The 16,535-nt window shown below is 36.7% G+C and overlaps 1 pseudogene; it reads left to right on the top strand.

The window, feature by feature from the left end:
* The first annotated feature begins 5,384 nt into the window (after nt 1-5,384).
* LOC141491619 (U6 snRNA-associated Sm-like protein LSm3 pseudogene) lies at nt 5,385-5,686 on the top strand (annotated as a pseudogene).
* Nucleotides 5,687-16,535: the final 10,849 nt, after the last annotated feature.

Here is a 16,535-nt window from a genome sequence, read left to right on the forward strand (position 1 = left end):
GCAATCCCATTTAAATTAAAAAAACATAAAATACTTGGAAGTCTACTGGCCAAGGCTGACTCAGAAACTTTATGAACACAACTATAAAACACATTTCACATGAATAAAATCAGATCTAAATAGCTGAGTAAATGTCAATTGCTCATGGATAGGCCAATTTAATAAAATAAAAATGACAATTCTATCTAAATTAAATCACTTATTTAGTGCCATATCAACCAAATTTCCAAAAAAATTACTTTAGTGAACAAGAAAAAATAGTAATTATATTCATATGGAGGAACAAAAGGTCAAGAATATCAAGGGAATTATTGAAAAAACACAAAGGAAGGTGGCCTAGCCATACCAGATCTAAAGTTATAATATAAAGCATCATCATCAAAACTGTTTGGTACTGGCTGAGAAATAGAGTGGTATATCAGCGGAATAGATTAGCTGCAAGAAAGAAAGCAGTAAATGACTAAAGTAATCTACTGTTTGATAAATCCAAAAATTCCAGAGTCTGGGATAAAAACTCACTCTTTGATAAAAATCTGTTGGGAATAACTGGAAGATAGTATGGCAGTAATTAGGCAGAGGTCAACATCTCACACCCTATACCAAATAAGGACCACATGGGTACAAGATTTAGACATAAAAGTTAATATTACAAGCCTATTAGAACACGGAATAGTATACCTGTCAGATCTATGGAAAGGGGAGCAGTTTGTGATGAAAAAAGAGATAGAGAACATTATAAAAAAGACAAAATGGATAATTTTGATCATGTTAAATTAAAAAGGGTTTGCACAAACAAAACCACTGCAACCAAGATTAAAAGGAAGGTAATTAGTTGGGAAACAATTTTTACAACTAGTATTTCTGACAAAGGACTCATTTCTAAAAATCAAGAGAGAACTGAGTCAAATTTACATAAAAATGAGTAATTCCTCAAATGATAAATGGTCAGAGGATATGTAAAGGCAATTCTCAGACAAAAAATCAAAGTATCTATAATTATACGAAAAATTGCTCTAAATCATTATTGATTAGAGAAATGCAAATTAAAGAATCTCTAAGGTACCATCTCACACCTGTCAGATTGGCCAATATAGACCAAAGAAGACAGTGATCAGTGTTGGAGGGAATGTGGGAAATCTGGAACACTGATGCATTGTTGGAGATATGATCTGATCCAACCTTTCTGGAGAGCAATCTGGAATTATGTCCAAAGGACAATAAAAATGTGCAGATCCTTTGATCCAACAATAGCACTACTGGGTCTGTATCCTAAAGAGATCGTAAAAAAGGCCAAATAATCCTACATGTACAAAAATATTTATAGTAGCACTTTTTGTAGTGGCAAAGAATTGGAAACTGAGGGCTTGCTCATCAATTAGGGGAATGGCTAAACAAATTGTGGTATATGTTTGTTGTGGAACACTATTCTATAAGAAATCATGAGGGACAGGATTTCAGAGAAGCCTGGAAAGACTTACATGAACTAATGTTGGGTGAGATGAGCAGAACCAAAAGAACACTATACAACACAAAGAGTAACATGGGGTGAAGATCAACCATGGTGGACTTGTTCGTTTCAGCAGCACAAGAGTCAAAGACAATTGTAAAAGTCTTGTGATGGAAAATACCATTCGTATCTAGAGAAGGAACTATGAGTTTAAATGAATATCAACGTTTATTATCTTAACTTATGTTAAAAGTTATGTTATGCATGATGTCTCTTTTTTCCTCTAATTTTTTTCTTTTTTTCCATTTGGATCTTATTCTTCTTTCACAACATATTCAATATTGGCATATGTTTAGCATGGTGATAAATAGAGTCTATATCAGATTTCTTTCTGTCATGGAGAGGGAAGAAAAGGAGGGAGAAAGACTGTGAAACTCAAAACTTTGCAAAAGAAAATGATTGGTAAAACCTACCATTGCATGAAGTTGGAAAAACAAATAAATAAAATATCTTTTAAAAAGAAAATTCTCTGGTTTTTAAAGTCTTTTTAAAAAAAGAATAACCTGGGGATATTGGGGAGTTACATGACTTGTCTGTGATCATATTTTTGTTGTTGCTATTGAGTCATTTTGGTTGTGTCTGAATTTTCTATGACCCCATTTCTTGGCAAAGATACTGGAGTGGTTTCCTCTCCAGCTCATTTTACAGATTAGTAAGTTGAAGCAAGCAGGGTTAAGCTTTCCCAGAGTCACTGAGCCAGTTAGTGTCTAAGGTTGGATTTGAACTCAAGTCCAGCACTCTTTTCACTGTATCATCTAGCTGCCCTCTTTGGTTGGTCAAATAGCCAATTTCAATCAGTCAACAACGATTCATCTTATATAATTTTCATTTAGTATGTTCCATAGGCCACAATTGAATCCTTACTCCAAGGCAAGCTCCCAATTCATTTTAATCCATTGTTTTTAACCCAGAAAATTCCAAGCCCAAATCTGGAGCTTCTCGTCCAAATTCAAAGTCTTTTTTTTTTTTGAAGGAGCTAGGTCAACAACCTCAACACGCATATATTAAGTGTTTACTATGAGCTAGGCACTCTGTTAAGAGCAGGGGATACAGATATAAACAAAAAGATAGTCCCTGCCCTCAGGGAGCTGACATTCTAAGGGGAGAAGACAAAACACAAAAAGGAGCTAAAGAACAGTGGAAGGGACATAAATGTAAAAGCCCATTTTAGTTGAGGTATGTTAAAGACCATTGTTTAAATTTTTGTGATCAATTGCTTCTTCCCCCTTTGGGGACCAGATAGAATTCTAGAATCAGAGAATTTTAGAGAGAAAAGGGACTTTAGAGCTCTTCTATCCAGGTCTTTTTTCATCTAACCTCATACTTATACAAGGGCATCAGTCTTCCTGCCCTAGTTCCTTTAGGCCATGAAATTACCAAATTGAATACCTGCCTTTATCTATTTTCATTACTTAGCTTCTTAAAAATGATTTTTCCAATAATTAGAATTGTTTTTATCCCCTGTTAAGGGAAGCACAGCATGAGTTAACCTGATTCATTTTGTTCTTGTCTGGTGGGCCTCTTTTATGTTGATTAATCATCAGACACCTCATTTTTAAGTCTTGATTCTGGTCACCTTCAGAAAGTCTTTGACTCTTATCATTGCAGCACCCTGAAGTACCATCCCTTTCATCCCCATTCATCAAAATCCTACCCACACCATAAATGCTACCTCCTACAAAAGATTTCCTTGAGCCCCCATTGAGATTGGAGCTCTCCTTCCTTTGGAATGACGTGGCCCCTCTCCTATGGCAATGACTTCAAGTAACCAAACCATCACTTCTTTCTACATATTATGGCTTCCTTTTATTGACTCTGCTGCTCATTGACCCTAACTTTTTTGGCTGATGTCCTTTAGGCTAATCCATTCTGTTTTCACTCTGTAATCTAAGGTAGGGTGGCACAGTAGATAAGAATCTAAATCCTGAAGGGAGGAAGATTCATCTTCCTGAGTTCAAATCTAACCATGGACATTTTCTAGCTGTGAGAGCCTGAGCCAACCATTTAACCCTTTTTGCCTCAGTTTCCTTATCTGGAGAATGAACTAGAGAGGGAAATGGCAAGCCACTTCGGTATCCTTGCCAAGAAACTACCAATGAGGTTCATTAAGAGATAGGACTGAAAAATGAGTAAACGACAACAAAATCTAAGGATTAGCAGGGAAATGTCATGGTCTACTGATGGACAGAGAGACCAAAATACCTTGCACAGAATCCTACTTCTGACACTGGATAGCTGTGAACGAGTCCCAGTTTCTCTGATGCATACTTTCCTTGTCTCTAATAAACTGATCATTTTAGTAACAGCAATAATATCACTAATAGCTAGCATTTATATAACATCAACTATGTACTGTGCTAAGCACTTTACAAAATGTTGCCTCATTTGATCCTACAATAACTTTGAGAGGCAGATGCTATTATCAACCTCATTTTACAATTAAGGAAAGTGTAAGTGATTTGTCCAGAGTCACATAGCTAATAAGGTCTGAGGCTGGATTTGAACTCAGGTCTTGTGGACTCCAGGTCCAGCCTTATATCCACTGTGCCACCAAGTTACTTTAAATAAGCTTCTTATAATAATTATATCATCTATCATAGGATTGTTGAGCTCAAGGGAGATGATCCATATAACTTGATTTCCCCCAGAATTATAGAAACATCCATTAATTAATCATATCATAGATAGACTTGGATGAGCCATGCACGATCTGCATTATTTCAGACAATGACCATTTAGATGAGACCCATCAATCAATAATATTTTATTACACATCTATACTCTATGCTGACACCAGGCTAGACTCTAGACTAGAGGTACAAAGACACAAACAAAATTGTCCCTGTCCTCAAGGAGCTTACTTTCACCAATTGCACATTTATTCTTTTTGTGAGATGAATCGATTAACAAGTAATGATTATTGCTATGTCCCAAGTACTGTGGATACAAAAATTCAAAATGAAAACAGACATTACCTTCTAAGAGTTTACATTCTAATAAAAGAGGTATGATGTGTGATATAAAATAGAAGATTTAGACATCCTGAAGTAAAGGAATATTGAAATCTTTCTAAGATAAAGCCTTAGATCGCAAACTTCTCCATGGCAGGACCTATTTTCATTTTTTGCATTCTCAGCAACAAGTGCTTAATAAAAATTTGGTGTTTAATTGTTTACTATCTTCCACCTTTTGAAACATCCCTTCTGGGTAACCCACTTTCTCTCACTCATCATCAGTAATTGAGTCCTTGGAAATAGGGTTTTAAATGAAACACTGTCCCAGGGAGGTTGATTAAAATGCCTTAATGAAGTTATTGTGAGATTTGGGATAACATTGGTTGGGGCAATGTTATTCTGGATCTGCTTGTCCTTAGCCATCTCTCCCAAAGAGCACCGTCTACTTCTCTGGATCATTCCCCATTCATGTCAAGTCTTCATAAATATTCAAATATACAATTGAAATCCTGATAGAATGATACAACTACATGTCTGAGTCAACACCATGAAATTTATTTTTCCAACCTTCAATTTGTAAACCAGAATACAAATTGTTTACTTTTTTTTCCATCTGCATTGTTAGGTTTGAGAAGTATGATTGATTGACTCTTCACAAAAGGAGCCTGGGTTTTGAACTTGCAATAGAAAAGATGGCTTCCTTTGGGAGGGGAAAAGGCATCAGGGTCCAGAATACCAAAAAGGCTTCCAATAGGTTTATGTAGATATGTGATGTATACTCTGATTAAACCTCCTTCCAAATTCCAACTTATTTTACTTAAGTAACTGAAATTGGTAATAAACTGTATGAATGTTAGAAAGGATTTGACATCAATATTGAAGGGAAACCAGGGTTGTTGAAAGTTACATCAGGAATCTGAAACATGGTTGATGATGTGAATGAAGAACAGATCTCCAATGTTCCCATAAAGGAGCCACTGGATTTCATCAGGCCTGGTCTGGATAAATGAATTTATCTAAAAATGAGAAATGACTGAGAACTATGAAAAAGATTGCAGTTTATGTTCAGCATTTAAACATGATTTTAGAAGAAACTTTGACAAGTAAAGAGATTGATGAAGAAACACATGAGGAGGTCTATAAATCAGCCAAGTAAAACATTTCAGTGTTGGTTGTCTGAGGCAACAGGATTGTATTAGTAGCCCCTCCATTGAGCACTGGCTAAAACCAAGACTTTGTCTGGTGTGGAAAATTGGAAACATTGGATAATAGCCTCTATGAAAAAAGTTGGCATTCAAATGAACAGCCTGTGATACTTTTTGATATTTGAAAATAATCAAGAAACCCTCCACCCTTAAAAATGTACTTATGCAGAAAGTTCCTGATCTAATTGTCATAACACTCATTCTTAGATTTCTCATACTAAATCTACCAATTAATGCAGGCATCATAAAGCATAAATCTTTTTCAGTGATTTAATTTGTGTTTTCATCTTTTGGCAATCATATTTCTAAATGAAATTTATCTTTTTTTAAAAGAAAGATACATTAACAGAACAAAAAATTTGCTGTTAAGTAATCTCAAGTTGAAGGTTTTCCCCACAGGACTATTTCCTATTGTCTACAGTTCAACCTGACTAAATGTACAAAAGGTTGACTACCAGGTGAGGAACTGTTTCAGCTATGCTTCTATTCTAGAAATTTCAAAGGTTCCCTACTGCCTCTAGGATATAAACCCTTCACAATCAAGCTCCCAAAACTATTACTGCTTTGCATACTCTGGATGACCTACTTACATTTCCCCAAACTTGGTATTTCGTCTCCCAACTGTATCCTTTTGCACAGAGTGTCTCCTATTCCTAGAATGTTAGGGCAACTGGGTGGTACAATGGATAGAGTGCTGGTCTTAGAGTCAGGAAGACAGGAGTTCAGATCCAGTCTCAGTTACTTAACACGTTATCTTGGGTAAATCACATAATCTTGATTGTCTTGCATCCAGGGTCATCTCCAGTTGTCCTAAGTATGTTTGGCACTGACTTAGCACAACACCCCTTCATTCAAATTTAATTCATGAGCTTGTCATGGCATGACTTCTCCTGATGCCATGATCTCCAAAAAGGAAGGACAAAAAAACAACAACAGAATATAATTTCAATTTACCTTTAGTTCTCAGAATCTTCCCACATACCAATTCAGGTTGAGTTCCGGTCCCCTCTCATAGGAGAAAGCTCAATGGTTCTTCATTATTAGAGCTTTCTTCTTGAGTCAAATTATAAAGCATACTTACTTATCTGATTGCCTCAGCATCTTCTACTGGAATGTAAGTTTCTTTAGCTCAGGGGCTGCTTTTTGCTTTGGGAGACCAGATTTCAAGTCCTAGCTCTAACATCTACTTATACCTCTCTCTTTCCTCAATCCCTGGTATTCCTAGTACTTGGTACAGTAACCAGAATCTAGTAGGCACCAAATAGTGGATTTTTGTTAAGATGAATGAAAAAGCCAAGAGAGTTTCTAGGTAATTATAATCAATTTATTAATTAAACTAGATGATAATAAATTGGTACTCAGTGGTTTCTCACATTAACTAAAGACAAAACCATGAGATCACTGAATACATAATTACCATTTGAAAAGCATGTGCCCCTGAAATGTTAAAATCAACCCAGATTGGTGAACAATTAATGATGAGTAGATTGGTATAGCAAACTTTCAGTCCCTGTTGATTAGAATTTGACTTAATCATTAAGACTCAGTTACCTTTGGCAATCTGGACAAAGGAATCCATCTCTATCTTGACAACTCTGGTTGGTTTTCTCCTTCATTAGCTGGATTTCCCTAGATTCCAGTGGAAGGGTGCAAAGGAATAGATTTGATGCTTTGAGGATAGAATTCACCTAGATTAGATTCTGCTTACATTCTAAATAAAAGTAAGGTCTCCTAGTTCAGTGGGGTTGTCCCCAAGATGGCAGCAATATCCTCCAGAGACTAAACTGACTGACGTACAGGGGCTGGTCCCTGAATGAAGAAATAAAAAGCCTGGATCCAAATTACAATGTATTGTTCATATTACAGAAAATAATAATTTCTCTCATTGGATAGAAGTAAGATTTTTGCAACTCACAAAGACTCCTGCTCTAAACAAAATCAAACCAATCTGCATTTATGGAGGAAGGACTCACAATAACGAAAACACAGATCCCTACACTGATGACTAAAGAATCATTTCACCATCTTCTAAAATGTAGGACTTGACCATCTCTCTGTTTCTCAAAATGTCACCTTATAAAGTGCAGGAAAATTATGATCTGTGACTTGATTCCAGAGGCAAACAAACCTTTCAGAGGGATTTATTTTAGTATGTAATTTCCTTATGATAATTGTATCATTTTATACAATAGCTTTATAGTATCTCTGTTTTCCTTATGAGTTATGCCTTGGGCTCCAAAACCATATGAATATTTAGTTTTTGTTATAAACTAATTGGTCCAACAGCTCATCAGGCTACAAATAAACCAAAGAAAGGAGCTTCAAAGTTCAAAGAATTTGAAATACAGAGTTGGGAGGGATGTTGGAGATCAATTAGCCCAGGACCCTTATTATAGAGGAGAAAAGAACAATCCCCTCTCTCTGTATCATGCCTCCACTCCAAGTCTTTTCCTATTGAAGCTAAATAGCCCTACCTTTAATGAAATTTCATATGACATAGGACATCTTGACACTCCCCCCCATTCTGGTTCTTCTTCACTTTGTCCATTTTTCTCTCCTACACTGTGACTCTCTGCATGGAGCCCTTTATTTCAGTTGCAACTCAACCATGACAGATGACAACAAGATGGTCACTCCTCAGGCCTGAGGGCTACCTCTCAATGAAGACTAGAAATGTGGATTCTGCTGCACCCTCTCACCCTAACCAAGTAGCTGCCTAGCAAGAATCAGTTTTCCCCTTTGTCACTCCTCTCCAGGTCTGCCCTGAGTTTTCCTCTCTTAGATACCCTAGTTCATTGTGCTCTAATTAAAAGAAGTCACATTCTCTGGCAATGGGGAAGGTTTGCAATCCAATTTGTTCCTCAGCTCGGTTTTGCCTTCAGAGCAGTTGTCTTGTGGCATCAGGGGTCTCTGGGGAAATCAGGAGAACTCCAATCTCTTATTCCCCCTCTCCAGGTTCAGTGGAATTGGGAGAGACAATGAGCTGGCACCTGCATTCTGATGAGCTCTGGGTACTCTAAAGAGCAGATTGAGAACAGCTGGCAAGTTGGGGAGGGCAACCTCACCAGAGATCCTGGCCTCTACATGCCCATCCATGGGGCAAAGCTCAGAAAGCAGTGGCTGGTGCCACAGGGAGTGAGGTAGTGAGCAGCTAGGGAAAGGAAGGAAGGAAGGAAGGAAGGAAGGAAGGAAGGAAGGAAGGAAGGAAGGAAGGAAGGAAGGAAGGAAGGAAGGGAGGGAGGGAGGAAGGAAGGGAAAGGAAGGGAGGGAGGGAAGGATCAGGGTGTCTGGTTAGAGATATAATTGGAAGAAAAAAGAAAAGCAGAGGCAGCAGAGTGTTATTGGATTTCTGTTTAAACAAATGAATTCCTTAGAGCTTCATTTTCCATATATATATATATAGAGAGAGAGAGAGATAGATAGATAGATAGATATATGTATTGCCTATCTCCAAGGATTGTGTGGATGAAATTAGACAATGTGCGTATGTAGAGAATTCTAAAAACTTAACCGTGTTGAATAAATGTTATCTTTATTGTTGTTGTTCAGTCATTTCAGTAGTGTCAGATTCTTTGTGATTCTATTTGGGGTTTTCTTGACAGCAGTATTGCCATTTCCTTCTATGGTCCATTCTACAGATGGGGAACTGAGGGAACAGTTAAGTGACTTGTCTGAGGTCCCATAGCTAATAAATATCTACAGTCAGATTTTAACTCAAGAAAATGAGTCTTACTGACTCTATCCATTGTGCCACCTAGCTGCCCACTGTACCTCCTAGCTGTCTACCACTTATAGCTATGTTGTATATCATCATCATCATCATCATCATCATCATCATCATCATCATCATTATTATTATTATTATTATTTATCATTCCTAGTTAAAAAACAAGCTTCTAGAGTGTAGTGATATTTTTTCCAGTTCGATTTTGTAACCTTAGCGCCTATCATGATGCCCTACACATTTTCTTTCTTAACCAAAATTTGTCCAAATTTTATAGGTAGCAGGAAATTTTTAATGTGGAAATTCCCTGTATAAGTATAAATTGACCTCTCATTTGTAATTTTCAGAGCCTATTAGTGTTTCCTGGAGACACTAAGAGATGGTCATTTGCTTGTAGTTACATAGCTAGTAGTTGTGATAATAAAAAAAACGCCAGCATTTATATAGTCCTTTAAGTATGGCAAAGTGTTTTATTTATGTTGTATAATTTGATTTTCCAATTACCTTGTGAGGAAAGTTCTATCGTTTTATCTGGAAAATCATCTCAATTTACAACATACTTGCCTGAGATAGCCTATATTCCATGTATTATGTATATGTGTGAATATTATATGTTTGTACATACTACATATATACCTATCTCCATAATTAAGCAAAATAAATCCCACATTGGCTAAAAAAGGGGGACAAAAGTAATTCTGTATTCAAATCCCTTTTCCTCCTAGTCGCTGAAGACAGTAAATATGCCCCCCCTTCAGAACTTTGATGCTCTGTTTCAGGACTAAAGGCATAGATCTAAAAAGGGCCTCTGGAGTCACTTAATCTAATCTCCCTGTTTTATACATTAGAGAACTGAAGTCTGAAGATATTATGTGACTTGCTTTTTGGCCCACAAGTTAAGAAGCAGAGACAGGCTTTGAACCAGTTTCTAATCCAGGGAACTTTTTACAGTACTACTCATTCTCAAATGGCAGGGACTGAAGACCTTTCACTGTGTTGATTGCCCTCCTCATGATAGCCCTATAGAATGGCACATCTACAGAAGGCTAAACTCAATCTTTCATCTTCCATTATGGCATCAATGAATGTCTAGGACACTATGCCTATCCCATCAAGCTTCAACATCCTTCCTAAACTCTGATGTCTAGCTAATGTAGTAGCGTGCAAACTACTTGGAAGGAGCCATAAATGTGACTTGCTTCATTTTGTTACAGCAATATTTATGTCTATGTGGGTGCTTTGGCTCAAACCAAGCTAATAAAAACAATGACTTTGACCAAATGAAACCAAATTGAATTGTTTTCCTTACTTTTAATTAGTTCTGTCAGTTAGGTCCTACCTAGATTTTGCAATATACTTGCATGTTTTGCTGTCTTCTCTTGTGTTTTAAATTCTCTGATTTTTAAGAGTAAATATTTCTTCTAAAGACACATTTCAATGACTATTAGAGAGATGTCACATGGCTTTTGGTTTGGAGAAATCAAGTATTTCAAGGAGATTCAAGACCTCAATGAAACAAAATCCTTTATATGAAGGCTCAAGGATAGTAAGGTCACATACATACACACAACCCATCAAGAACTATTAAACTATTGGTACAGAACAGAGTATTTAATCTTTATTGATTCTACAATTAGCTTTATTGTAACCCTATAATTCTACAATAATATTAAGAGGAATCTAGCAACTTGGGCTTGGAATATTATTATTTTGTGTCCTGTAGAGTTAGAAGTTGGAAGAAGAGAGAGAAAACACTAAAACACAGCTGCCAATCATTACAAAAAGAAAAAAAAACACCTCTTGTTGGCGATCAATTTAGAGATTAGATGAGGAAAAGGCATTTTTTCCAGATGAAATTAACTTTTTTCATTCAAGGATATAAAGAAAATGAACTATATAAAACCCTATTGAAAATCTTTGGACTATACTCAGTTCTGGACTTATGAAAATGGATTTGTTCTTCAAAGGAATATGTTCTATCCAATCTATTCTGTGATTACTTGACGGAGATGTAAGGATATTTAAACATCATGAGAACTCAATGTTAAATCATGTAAAACAAGTTATTGACGCAAAAGAGGATGCATTGACTATTTAAAAAACCAAAATTCATGAGGTGTGTTGTATATCAATAAATATAATTATTTTACTTTGTGGTTAATTCATATAACAGTACAAATATTATACTGCATATATATACCGATCTTGTAGTAAACACCTTGTATTGGATTTGAAGGCAGAGGATCTCAGTTTAAATTACAGCTCTGTTGCTAAATATCTCACTGATCTTGGATCTCAGTTTCCTTTGCTGTAGATTTCGTTTTAGTTTTTGCAAGGCAAAGAGGTTAAGTGGCTTGCCCAAGGTCACACAGCTAGGTAATTACTAAGTGTCTGAGATCAAATTTGAACTCAGGTCCTCCTGACTGCAGGGCCAGTGCTCTATCCATTATGCCACCTAGCTGTCCCTTCCTTTGCTGTAAATAGAGGTTTCTAAGTTTAAGATACTATCATCCATGATTCTCTACTGACTTTGAGATGGATTGTTTTACCTTATGTAAGATCTTTGAAATGTCTCCCTATTGCTTGCTAATATTTTTATCTATGCAATTCATTAACCTATTATCATATTTGGAGTTGGTTGCAGTGACCTTACCCCCATGAATCCCTTAAGGAGAAAACTATTTAAGATATGACCTTGCTTTCTGCAGGGATGGAGGAGATTTTGCTGGCCCTTAGGTCAAGCTCCTGGTTTGGTATATATTCTTGAGAATCACTCTTTCTCCCAGAAGGAACAACCTTTGAACCACTTGTGCCCCCCCCCAATATGCTGGGTAGTGAGGGCTCTAGGTGTTTAATCAACCAAGAGCGTACCTTTAGGTAAGGCAAATTATTAATCACCCTAATAACGCTGGGCCACCCATCATTAACAAAAAGTTTAATTTGCATACTAAGGAAAGTCTGGGAGTTTTTGCTCTGGATGTAATTGGTAAGGCCTAGGCAGGTTATTTCAAACTCAATTGCATTTTAATACTTTGCCCCCCCCCCAGAAGTCACTCCTTCATTTTGACACCTTTACAAATACCATCTCAGTGCTTGCAGTTATTCACTGAGAGCTTGGTATATTAATTTTAGCCTAAGATTTATTATCTTCCAGAAAACACACAAAAAAGTGAAAATTGGTTTTTATTTTTTAAAAAAGTTAAGTAGAGTAATATCATGGAATTTAAGAGCCCAAAGTCTCTTTATATCATCTATTCCAACCTCTCCTAGAAAAGTCTAGAAATGGATCATAGACAGACAATATAATTTTAAAAATCCCCACTTTGCCACTCACTAGTCATAAGACGCTAGTAAGTCACTTTCCTTTCTTAACCACTGCTTCCTCATCATAAAAATAAGGAAAACCTCCAAGATACCTTTGAGCTCAGAATTGTTGACGTTTCCAGTGACTGACCAAAAGTAATAGTTAATAAGTAATAGAATCAATATTCAAAGCCAATCCAAACCCAAGCCTCTTCTCCACTCTGAGTTCCCAGAAAGGTAAAGCAATTTGGACCAAGAACACACAGATTGTTAATAATAGAACTGGGATGGCAGCCCAGGTCTCCTAACTCCTAGACCTGTTCCTTTTGGCATGCCACACAAATAATGTAATTTAAACTATTAGAGGACTAATAAGTAATTCAAAACAATAAATCTCTTTTTTCAGAATCAATTACAATTCTTGAGAATTCCTCCATCTTGAATTATAGGTTCTGCCTTGGAAGCATAATTGTTGCCCAAAGTTCTACTTAAATTAATTTTCCTAATTCGAAGAGGAAAATAATTGACTTGGTTTTCATTAATTAATAATAATTTCTCTTGAGGAAATGTGGTACTCAACTGCAATCATTAGAAGAAACCCAACACAGCTGAAAGGTATTAAAAGGGAATGATGAAGCCATCTTGATGATTGGCAAAATAGATTCACAGTGTTGCATAACAGTTAGAAAAGACGAGAGAGACTAGCTAATCTAACCCTAAATCAAGTGGGAATATTTAAAGCATTCCAGGCAAGTGGTCCCCCAGCCTTCCCTCAAAGAACCCCAGTGAAGAAATACCACTGTCCTTCAATGCAGTTTTTTTGTTTTTAGAATAATTAGTAAAATTGTCTTTCTGTAACTAATCTATTCTGGTCATTTATCTCTTATGCAGGGGTATGCTGGTATACATCTCAGAATCGACGCTCCAGAACAAAGTTTACATCTGACACATTTTTAAGATTAATCTTCATTATTACTATTTTCTCCATCACTTAAACTCAACTTAAAAACAAACAATGAATCATTTGCTGATTTCCAAGGTATAAATTCTCAGACTGAAAATCTAATAATTAGCTCTTCTCGCTCTTTGGGATAGCTATGGCACAACCCTGTGGGACCTCAGGAGTTGGGATCTTTTACTCTGCCACCAACTTTGATCGCCCTATTGTTTAGAGTCTTGGGACAAGCCCCATACCCAGTTCAATTTAGCCACTTGTTATCTGAAGCCAATTAGAAAGCCTATCTATCTACCATATGGTTAGTCAACAAAAATCAGGTACATGGGACTTACCAAGGCTCTTCCTTTATATCATCATGATACTCCTGGAAGCAAGCAATCTTGCATCCTCCACATGGAAAGCCTGCATCAGATGAACTAGCTAATGGGGTCTTTGCAGGCATGACACCTAGACCCCTACTACACTTAAATAAAACCTGAATTGTCTCTATATTTTCCCAGTATTGATCTTGGTTCTTCCTTCAGATCCAAGCAAAATGAGTTCAATAATGCCTCATGCCTGTGACCATACTTCAAGTTCCAGAAGACAGTTATTATACCTGCCCTGAATCTTTTCTTCTCCAAATACTTCAACTGAGGCCATTAAATGATTTATTTGATCTTTCTTTTAATGACTTAAATGATTCTCTCTCTCTCTCTCTCTCTCTCTCTCTCTCTCTCTCTCTCTCTCTTTCTGTCTCTGTCTCTGCTTTTGGCTCTCTGTCTCTGTGTCTCTTGCTCTGTGTCTCTCTCTGTGTGTCTCTCTGTCTCTCTCTGTATATCTGTCTCTTGTATGTGTGTGTGTCTCGCTGTCTCTCTCTCTCTCTCTCTCTCTCTCTCTCTCTCTCTCTCTCTCTCTCTCTCTGTCTCTCTCTCCTTTGCCCTATCTCTCTCAAACTTTAACTTTGTTCTGAACAAACAAACAAAACAACCCAACATGTAAGGGCCATATGTAGTTTTTCATCTTGAATCGGTTTTCAACTAACTATAATTTGGTGAAAATGCCACTCCACAGCAGCATTGGCAGCAATGGTGTCACTGGCAGCAGGAGAATAATAATAGTGACTGACATTTAAACAATGAATTAAAATTTGCAACAATTCCACAAAGCAATTGCTATTGGTGTTCTGCCCATTTTACATAGGAGGCAACTGAGGCTTGGAGAATTTAAATGATTTGCCCAATATTTGTCATAGGTGGGATTTCCTGAATAAGAAATCACATATCATCCATGCACAATTGGGTAAGCCCGATCCAATAACCTCACCCAATTAATTTTTTCATAGATAGATAACCATGTTTCACCTATATAAGGATATCAAAAAAAAGGACATCCTCCTGCTTCAGACCTCAAGATTGTAGACAGATCATTTACATTTGATTGGTGACACCATGAAAACAACTAAGTCGATCAATAAACATTTATTAAGACCTATTTGCTAGCCACTGTATTAAGTACTGGGAATACAAAGAAAGAGACCATCCTGATTCCTCAGGAGTTCAAGGTCTAATGCAGGGCGATAACTCATACACTAGGTACAAACAAGGTAAATATAGAATAAATGAGATAATCATACAAAACTGAACCATGCACAAATGGGTCCCAGTTATATTGCACATATAAGCAGGTCTAGAATTTATTTAACAGAACTAATTGTCTTACATAACAAGTTTCCTTTAGTTTCCCTAAATTCTGTTAGCCTGAGATAATTCTTGCCTTTATTTTTTGAATTGTCTCTAGCTTGCTAGGAAATTTTAGGATGTTTCCATTCTAACTATTCCCATCTGGCAATGCTTTGGTATTCCATCTTCCTATGTCTTCTATTGCCAGTCAGCATTATGGTGGACATTAAATTGGGGAAAGGGCTTTCAAAATGGATTTACTGATGGAGAAACTTCAAAACAAAAGATCAAAAGTCAAAGAGAGAAAAAAAGGTCTAGTTAATTCTCCAAAGAAGTAATATCCCTACTCTAAAAGGATGTTAGCCATCATCCTAGGTAGGATAAGCATTTTGAACATTTATTGAGAAGGCAGCTAGGTGGGGTGGTACATATACTATAGGACCTGAAATCAGAAAAACTTGAATTCAAATCTGGTCTCAGACACTTTCTACATGACCCTGGCTATATGACCTCGTTTAATCTCTTGGTACTCTAGGCAGCTCTTTAAGACAATGAATTATACAAAATATACTCTTGTTCAAGGGAGATTCCTTATTTTGGAGGTCTTACTGCCAAGGAATTCAAGTCCGGTCCCTGCTGAGGTCGACTCAGTGAATATAGCACTGGGCTTGGAGTCAGAAAAATCTGAGTTCAAACCTGACTTCAGACATCTAATAGATATATGACCCTGGGCACTGAATTTATGTCTCAGCTTCTTAATCTATAAAATGGGGATTAGAACTGTACGTAGTTGCAGTCTTGTTGTGAGGATTAAATGAGGATTCAAAGTGCTTTACAATCCTTAAAGTACTATATAAAGATTTAATTATTATTACTAGCAACATCCAAAACCAGCAGTAGCAGTAGTGGTAGAGGTGGTGGTGGTGGTGATGATGGTTATGGTAGTGATGGTAACATTGATGGTGGTAGTGATGGTAGTGGTGGTAGTGGTGGCAGTAGTAGTAGTAGTAGCAGCAGCAGCAGCAGCAGTAGTAATAGTAGTAGTAGTTGTTGTAGTAACTCTGGGTAAGTCTTGTGGAACTCTCTGAGACTCAATTTCTTATTTCTGGAAGGGAGAAAATAATAACCAGAATCTCTGCATCAACTGATCATTGTGACCTCTAAGTAAAATAATGTCTAGAAAGAATTTTGTGAACTTCAGAGCACATTACAAAATATCACCA

This window comes from Macrotis lagotis, chromosome 6 (assembly GCF_037893015.1).
Source record: "Macrotis lagotis isolate mMagLag1 chromosome 6, bilby.v1.9.chrom.fasta, whole genome shotgun sequence".
NCBI classification, from domain to species: Eukaryota; Metazoa; Chordata; class Mammalia; order Peramelemorphia; family Peramelidae; genus Macrotis; species Macrotis lagotis.